Below are 7,998 nucleotides of genomic sequence, written 5' to 3' on the forward strand. Positions count from 1 at the left end.
GGAATTTTCACATTCTTCACTTTATTTATAAAGCCTATTTAACTTTCTTTTCCATAAAGCAATTTCAGTTTGTGTTCCATTTCTGTTGCGCAAATTATGATCAAATATTTTTGTGCAGATAAGAGAAAATACACTGAGAAGATTACATTAGTTGCACAGTACATATCTATACTTAGTTTATGTATAATCATTACAAGGAAATAATGTGTATAACCATGGGCGTATTTAAGGGGGATTCAACGGGTCCAACCCCCCCCTTTTTTTGGTTCACTAAAATTACCAGTTTTCTTGTTCTATCCGCTTGTTCATAAAAAAATCCTTCGGACTTATTTCATTCTCTTAAATTAGAGACGTTTAGGACGGGTTACGGATGGGAAGGAAATTTCGTAATTCCACACAGCAGATGGGACTGCAGACCAATATCTGCAATTTCCTGATAGTTTCGGAATTTCTGCGATAAGAAACTTCATTGAGACTGTCAAATCAGTTATCCCCCCCCCCCCACTCGAATCATATTAAAGGAATTTGGTTCTTAAAAACGTAGTGACACAAGACAAGATGAACAGAAAAGTATCAATACTTCCTGACTACAAACACACAACTTTGTCGGGTCCAACATCCCCTCACCCCATGCTCCCCCAACAAGCTTCCGGCCAGCAGTGTCCTGGATTTTCACTTACGAAATAAAGCAACCCTAATCACACCAAAAGTTGATCCGTCCTCCCCCCCCCCCCCGTGAACTATATATACGCCCATGTGTATAACAATATCCCATACTGAAATGGTACGATATAATTATTTTGAATTTTGTACTGCGAAAAAAGCCGCCTCATCTCGTTACCCCGAACGCATTAATTGGTTGGTTCACAACTTCACCACGAAGGATCCTGTCGAGACGAGACATGGCAGCCTTGGTCTCGTTCTTGGTGACAGTTGTAAATGTCTGTCTCGTGTTTATTTGTAAATGTCTCATTGACAGTCTCGTCTCAATTTATTTGGGAGGGAAATTCTCGTTCTCGTCTCAAGTCTAGAAAAAATATAGAATTAACAACGTATGCAAAGGCTTATCATTATAAATACAAAAAAAAACATTCTTAATATTTTTTATTATTATTATTATTATTTACTCCTCGTTTCGACGGTACAGCCCTCGAAAACTAAATATTATCCTGCTTACATATGTAAATCAAACTGCAGATTCAGAATTACCAGGAATGATTTGATTTGATTTGATTGATTTGGTTTATTTTACTTCGCGTTTTGTGCCTCTTGGCTAATTTGCGATGGGGATGAGTGATGAAATGATGAAATTGATGAATGGACATTCACAAACAACCAAGCCCGACCAGGATTCGAACCCGGGATTACCAGGAATGAACTGCCGTTGTAATTATTATACACAAAATTCATGATTTATCTGAGGAAGTCGCATGTTCCAGGTTTGACTCTCGACTTGGGCATGACTGTTTCCTTGTGAGTGACATTTCATTGAACTGGAAATTGTTACATGGGAGGATGTTTGCTCGAGACTTTGGGGACAGCTAGGGGGATGCTTCTATTGTTAACGTTAGTGTTGCTTACGAGACGAGGCATGTTCAGTCTCGTCTCATAAAAGGAGATGGGACAGAAGAAAAAGTTTGTCTCTTATCGTGGCAGGTTGGGTGATACTTAGATTGTGCTTGTTGGTGGTAGTGTGTGTGTGGGAGAGAGGGGTGTACTCCTGCACCCCGACTTCGAATACTGCTTGTAGTCATTCATCTTCATTGTAGCGATTAGCCACAAGTGGGAAGAAATGTGTTGTTAGAGATGATACATAATAAATTAACCATGCGTTCTCATCGTTGCGGTTAAACAAAGTGAACGGAAAAGCGACGTAAAAGTAGGCTAAATACAAAAATTTGCAATATATATATTAACTGAAGAAAACTGTCATTTACTGCAGGAAATTTAAAAACTCACCGTACCTTTTTATACCGTATCACCTCTTATAGGGGCTATCCACCGGAAGGAAGTGCCTTCGCGCGGACGCCATACTTGTAGCACAACAACTTCCGGTTCGTAGGCTCACAACATGCCGCTAAAGGGAGCTGAGATTGTGTCATGTATGAAAGGAACGAATGAGTGTGTACAAGGAGAATGTAAACTACGATCAGGGCTAAATAATCTTTCATGGATCTCTCTTCATCCATTTCCTCGATATCTAGGAGCCAAATTATTGCATTGAAGCTATCAGGCGTGAAAATTGGAAGACCATTAGCAGGAGTAGACTGCGCAGTAATGACAACGGGACGAAAAAAAATATATATTCCGATTCAGACTTCGGAAAAAATGATAGTTTAAAAGTAGTTTATTCCCTGCATTTTTTTGTACTAAATGTCCGAAATTTATTGAAATTAGCAGTTTTTATTCCAGAAATGCAAAATAAATCATCACCCGAGGGTGAAATTGTGTATAATTATTATTATTATTATTTTTTTTTAGTATCGGGTAATGTTGAATAATTTCCGCTCCTAAAATCTCCCAATTTAGTCAGAAATAACATTATTTTACCCGTTTTGAACGTCAGGACTTTAAAAATACCCCGTCCTGTTTCCTTCCCAACCAAAAATTTTGCGTCCCGCACCACTTGTACTTCATTAAAAGTAGAGGAGAAATCATTCAAATCTCGATTTTCTCTGTTTTAGTGATATGAGCAAAAATATTACTTTTCCTTTCAAAAGATGCTCGGTCATGGCCAGATAGGTTACACGTTAAGTTCTTGAAGTACACACGAACTGTATTAAATTTTTGTGTAACCAGATTTTTTGTGTGTTTAACCAGAGGAATTTTTTTTGTGTAGCCAGAAAATTAAGTGCGGGTACTATTATTAATTTTCGTCTTTTGCAATGGAAATCTTTTCAACATTGATAGATAGAGTGCCTCCCCGATGGCGCAGTGGTAACCTCGTCGCCTTGAAATCAAGGGGTTCCGGGTTCGATTCCCGGTGGAGGCATATTGTGGTTCGGATCCCAATTTAAACTGTAGGTCCAGTCCCGATTAGCCTTACTGTGCACAAAGTGGACTTAAAACACCAACTCAATCAATCAAATCAACATTGATGGAGAAGAGGTCCTAGGTTTGAACACCATGGTGAGGCAATGGTGTGTCATTGTGTTTGTCCCATCATTAATTTTTCCAGTTTATTATTCATCTTCATCGTCATGTTTAACACAAATAGCATAAAATTGACTTAAAATAACAACGAGCGTTTTGTATTTCTGCGTTCAAACGAGAACGAAACCAGCAAGTGTGCATTATTGCATCTCTCTGACTCGTCCTGACTGAAGAAAGAAGAAAATAAGCTCCTTTTTCCGTTTTTTATATGTCCGTACATCTCGCACTTTTTCACTTAGAACATAAATGTATGCATTTAAGCGCTCTCGCTCTGTAGGAAAAAATACTTTCTATTTAATATGTAGGCTACAAATATCGCCAATGAAACGACGATCAGCAAATGGATCTCATCTTGGAATAATGCCGTATTACTTCCTAGTTGCTCATCCAATTGATATGCAAAGGCCTCTACTTTGCCCTGATATCTCTTATTTTCCTCGTCGTCAAGTGCTTTTATATGATCCATTTCATCCGGTATACAAAACGAGAAGAAATGCCACAAGTACGCGCTTGAATTACCCGGCCGCCGTGAACCGGAAGTTGTTGTGCTACAGTTCGACAATCGATTGTGCCGTTCGATATGTTTTTGTTTACTCGTGGATAGCCCCTATATTGCAGAAATTGGCGTGTAAACCGTGTGTTCTAAAAGTATTATCTTAAAATTTGTGAAGAAAATATTATGACGAAAAAAAGGCAGAAAGAAGAAAGGGCATTCCTATAACATTAAGTTCTTGCCAGTCAGAACTAACCTATGTATTCGCAATGAACAAGGCTGTTCACGTGTTCAGCCATTGACTGTTACAAGGTTTGCTTTGTCACCCTAATGAGAAAACCCTCTACCGAGTGGCTGAATTATAGTAAATACTACTATACTGCTAGGGCATAATTCATCTCCAAGAAATGGAGTACAGATTTTTGCACTGGAAGTTATAAGATACTTGTTTTACACAGTAACAAATGAATTTTCTGTCGCTTCCGCTGCTCATGCTAAGTTGACGGGACGAGCAGAAGCCCCGCCTGCACGCATTTCTAAGTGATGACGTCAGAGGACCACGTGTCTGTGGAGAGGACGTTTTCAAATCCGTGACGTAGTAGGTGAATTTCAGCGGTGTTTGAAGGCGTGTTTCTCGAGAACCGAAACAAATATCGCCGAGATATTTTGCACATCTCATGTTTGTGTCATTATCTGTAAAATGAATGGATTTAAAACGTTTTTCATGTCAAAGTGGAAATGTCCATTGATCTCCAGGGGGCTTTGTAAACAAAGTCCATTTTTCAAAAGTTTAACAATGTTAAATGAAGGTGAATTATGTGTGTGTGTGTGTGGGGGGGGGGTTACAAGGTTACATAAAATTTAGAAATATACAAAAACTTCGCTTAGCTTGAAGTGTTGATTGACTGCTATTGAAATCATCCCTTACTACACAATCCATACTACCTTTGATAACACAGATATTTATAATCACACAAAAATGTACAATATTCAATCATAGTGCCTACATACTTACATTCTACCCCTGGCCGAAGCAATGAAACTCCCCTTCCTTCCCAAAACTTGGGATCTGCAGATGTGGAGAAGGAATTTGCATGATGACCTCGAAGTCACAGATCTAGAGGTTGCAACAGTGGCAGCATAGATACAGATAAATAATGTAATAGCTGCTGTTCATGTTATATGAATTTATCCTTCACCAAAGTTGTGAGCAAAATAATATGTGCTGTTTACATTTTCACTCTTCACTGCAAACATATTATACAAAATAGTTTTACCTAATGTCAAGGGAGCTGACGGCAGTGCCGGGGGGGGGGGGGCTGAGCCCCCTGGCCCCTGCCTGGCTACATGGCATCAAATCAATGGAAACCTTGGGGCAACCCTGGGGGTAAATGCGGCGGGACAGTGGTGTTCATGACATCACCTCCAAAATGGCTGAGATCGATAATGTGGACCCTAGCCCCATGTGAACATCCCCTAAAAATGAACCTCCCCGCATGGAACATTACCTTTATTTTATTTTTATTTTTTTACCTGGGGGATGCTTTGTCGAGTTCTGGGATTGGAGGAGGGATGCTTGTGTTTAACATGGAGAAAATGCATTGGGGGGGGGGGGGTGCTTGTTCAATTTATTCTAGCTGAGGTTATGCTTTATGAAAATTTTCTTAACTGAGGGGGATAATAATTTTAACATCAAAATGTCCATAATTTATGAAAATTTTGAGGGAGGTGTACAAAATGTTCCAGAGTAACTGGATAAATTTTACTGGCGGTGTTACATGTTGGCAGCAATTAAAAATGTAACATGAAAATTAATTGACTGGTCAGTACTCATGTCTGTTTTTAAGAGTGATGAGTTGAATCTCCGAGATACTTTCTGCTTTTCTTGTAACATTCATACTTGGAGCTGCCCATGTACAAAAAATGCATTGATTTATTTTTTCTATTCACATATAGAGATAAAAAATTGAAGATTTTTTTGTTTTGTAAACTGAAAGCAGAAGCAGCAAATGCATAGTTTTCGTGGTGGCTGGCAGAAGTCATATGCCACATATTCAGTTTCCGCAAATAGACCTTCTCTGCAGAATGTGTGTTTAGGGGGAAGGGGGCAGGCTTAAAAGGTTTATCCAGAATGTGTGAAGTATAACGGTTTATAGTAGGGTGGTACAAGTAAAAAAAGTGGGGTCATTCCACGTCAAATCATCCAGAATTTTGTGAAAATGTCACCCACCATCCCCGATTTTGATGAAATTCGATATACTTATAGAATTTTTAATGCTGATGACATTTTTTTTAGATTGGTCAAGGGGTTCAGAAGTTACGCGCTTTTTGAAATCTCTGTGTACGCCACTTGCGGCTCCACTTTGAATGACACGCATTAGGTTATAAATGATGGTATCTTCCCTCAGGTTTTCCGTAGAAACTTCAAGTTTCTTTTCTTTTGTTCAAAATAGTGTAAACTTTCATTTAAATAAGGTTTCAGATGATTGTATTAATAACCATGTATTTTTATGTATAGTTTCATGTATTTTTTAGAAGAAAAAATGACTAACTTTAAGAGCGAATTTCGTGCAATGCCCCCCATTCAATTTCCCCCCAATTTTATATGTAGGTAGCTCAACGTGTGTACTAATACCTGATGAAAAAATTGGGATGGGCGGTTCAGAGACAGGGTGATAAAAAAATCATTTGCATCAAATTACATTAAAAGTTGATCTTATTAAAAATGCTTATGTATTTAGCACAAAGCCTGAAGTATAATATGTTTTAAGGTATAATATTCAATATTTATTTTCACTCTGTGTGAAGGTAAGTATAGGCGTAACCTGGCAGGGGCAAAGGGAAGCATTTGCCCCTCCAAAATTTTTAAACATTAATTAAAATTTACAAGTTAATTATATTTTGTGAACCTCCTGGTACTTGAGGAACGAACAAATAAAGAGTAATAATTGTGATTTTTCAAATGTATTTAGCAAATAATCTTGGACACTTTTTTTTATGGGATGGAAAACTTTGTGATTCTTTCAACCCAATGATAGTTCCCAAGTTACTCCCATGAAGATAGTACTAATAATACTTACACTATTGTACTCTATGCATTGCCAAAGTTTCATGTACTACAAATTGTGCCCTTCACATTTTAGAAGAATATTTGGACCATTTCGAACACACGAAAGTAATTGACTTATCACTAAGTACATATGTCCTTCTATTTGTGTTGTTAATGTCCACTGGACACAGAATATTTTGTGACCAGTAGTAGAAAGTTGATGGACCAAGTGGATGCAAGAATTTAATTGTTGCATTTCCTTTCTTGCCATGGACTTTTGAAGCAATCTTACAAACAAGTTTCAGTGTCACACACAAGCTACTACATAACTTTTTAGAGTTGGAATTCAGAAAGAAACTTCTTCACAACAGTCAAACCACACAGTTATACAAAACTTATTTCGTCAGCTCTTATTATTTTTGCATTGACTGTTAAACAACTAGTGTTTCGAAGTAACTGGTTGCAAGTAACAGTTACTTTTTATTTAGGAATTCTAACTGTAACTAGCGACTGGAATTGCTGGCCTGGCAAGGAAGCTATGCTTTCTTGCATGCTAACTTTAGAACATCCATGCTTTACTTCAATTCATTTTTAATTACATGTGAAAACTTCAGTGTTTTTGGTGGTCTGCTGCGTTCGTTTGGGATGTGGTTCTCAAGCTACGAAAGTCATTGTCAAAGGAGTGGGCCTTGTTGATCTTGGAAATAGGTGCAAGTGCAAACGCAATGACACCATATTCAATATACCGGGGTTAGCATACTAATGATTTCTTAATTAAAATCGTTCAAGCAAGGCTGACTCTGTGTTCCATCATTTATTTGCAGTAGTAATGTAACTCTTCCATTTAGATCTCCTACTATCAGTACTTCTTCCTTTCTTTCATCTATGATTTTCTGTAGTGAATCATAGAACATGTAGAGAATAAAAACATGTTCTATGATTCACTACAGAAAATCATAGATGAAAGAAGGGAAGAAGTACTGATAGTAGGAGATCTAAATGGAAGAGTAGGAAACAATACGGAAGAATGGAGACAGGTAATAGGACAACATGGAGAAGAGACATTAAATAATAATGGTACACGAATCTTAAAATTATGTGTAACAAATGACATGGTAGTGGTAAATACTAAATTCCCACATAAAGAAATCCATAAATACACTAGGGAAGAACCAACAAGAAGGGAAAAATCTATAATTGACTATTTCATAGTAGAGAGAAATACGATGAGAAAGATAAGAGATGCCAGAGTCAAAAGAGGGGCGGAAATTGGGAGCGACCATAAACTATTAATAATGGAAAG

Source organism: Lepisma saccharinum, chromosome 23, assembly GCF_977018435.1.
Source record: "Lepisma saccharinum chromosome 23, izLepSacc3.1, whole genome shotgun sequence".
Lineage (NCBI taxonomy): Eukaryota > Metazoa > Arthropoda > Insecta > Zygentoma > Lepismatidae > Lepisma > Lepisma saccharinum.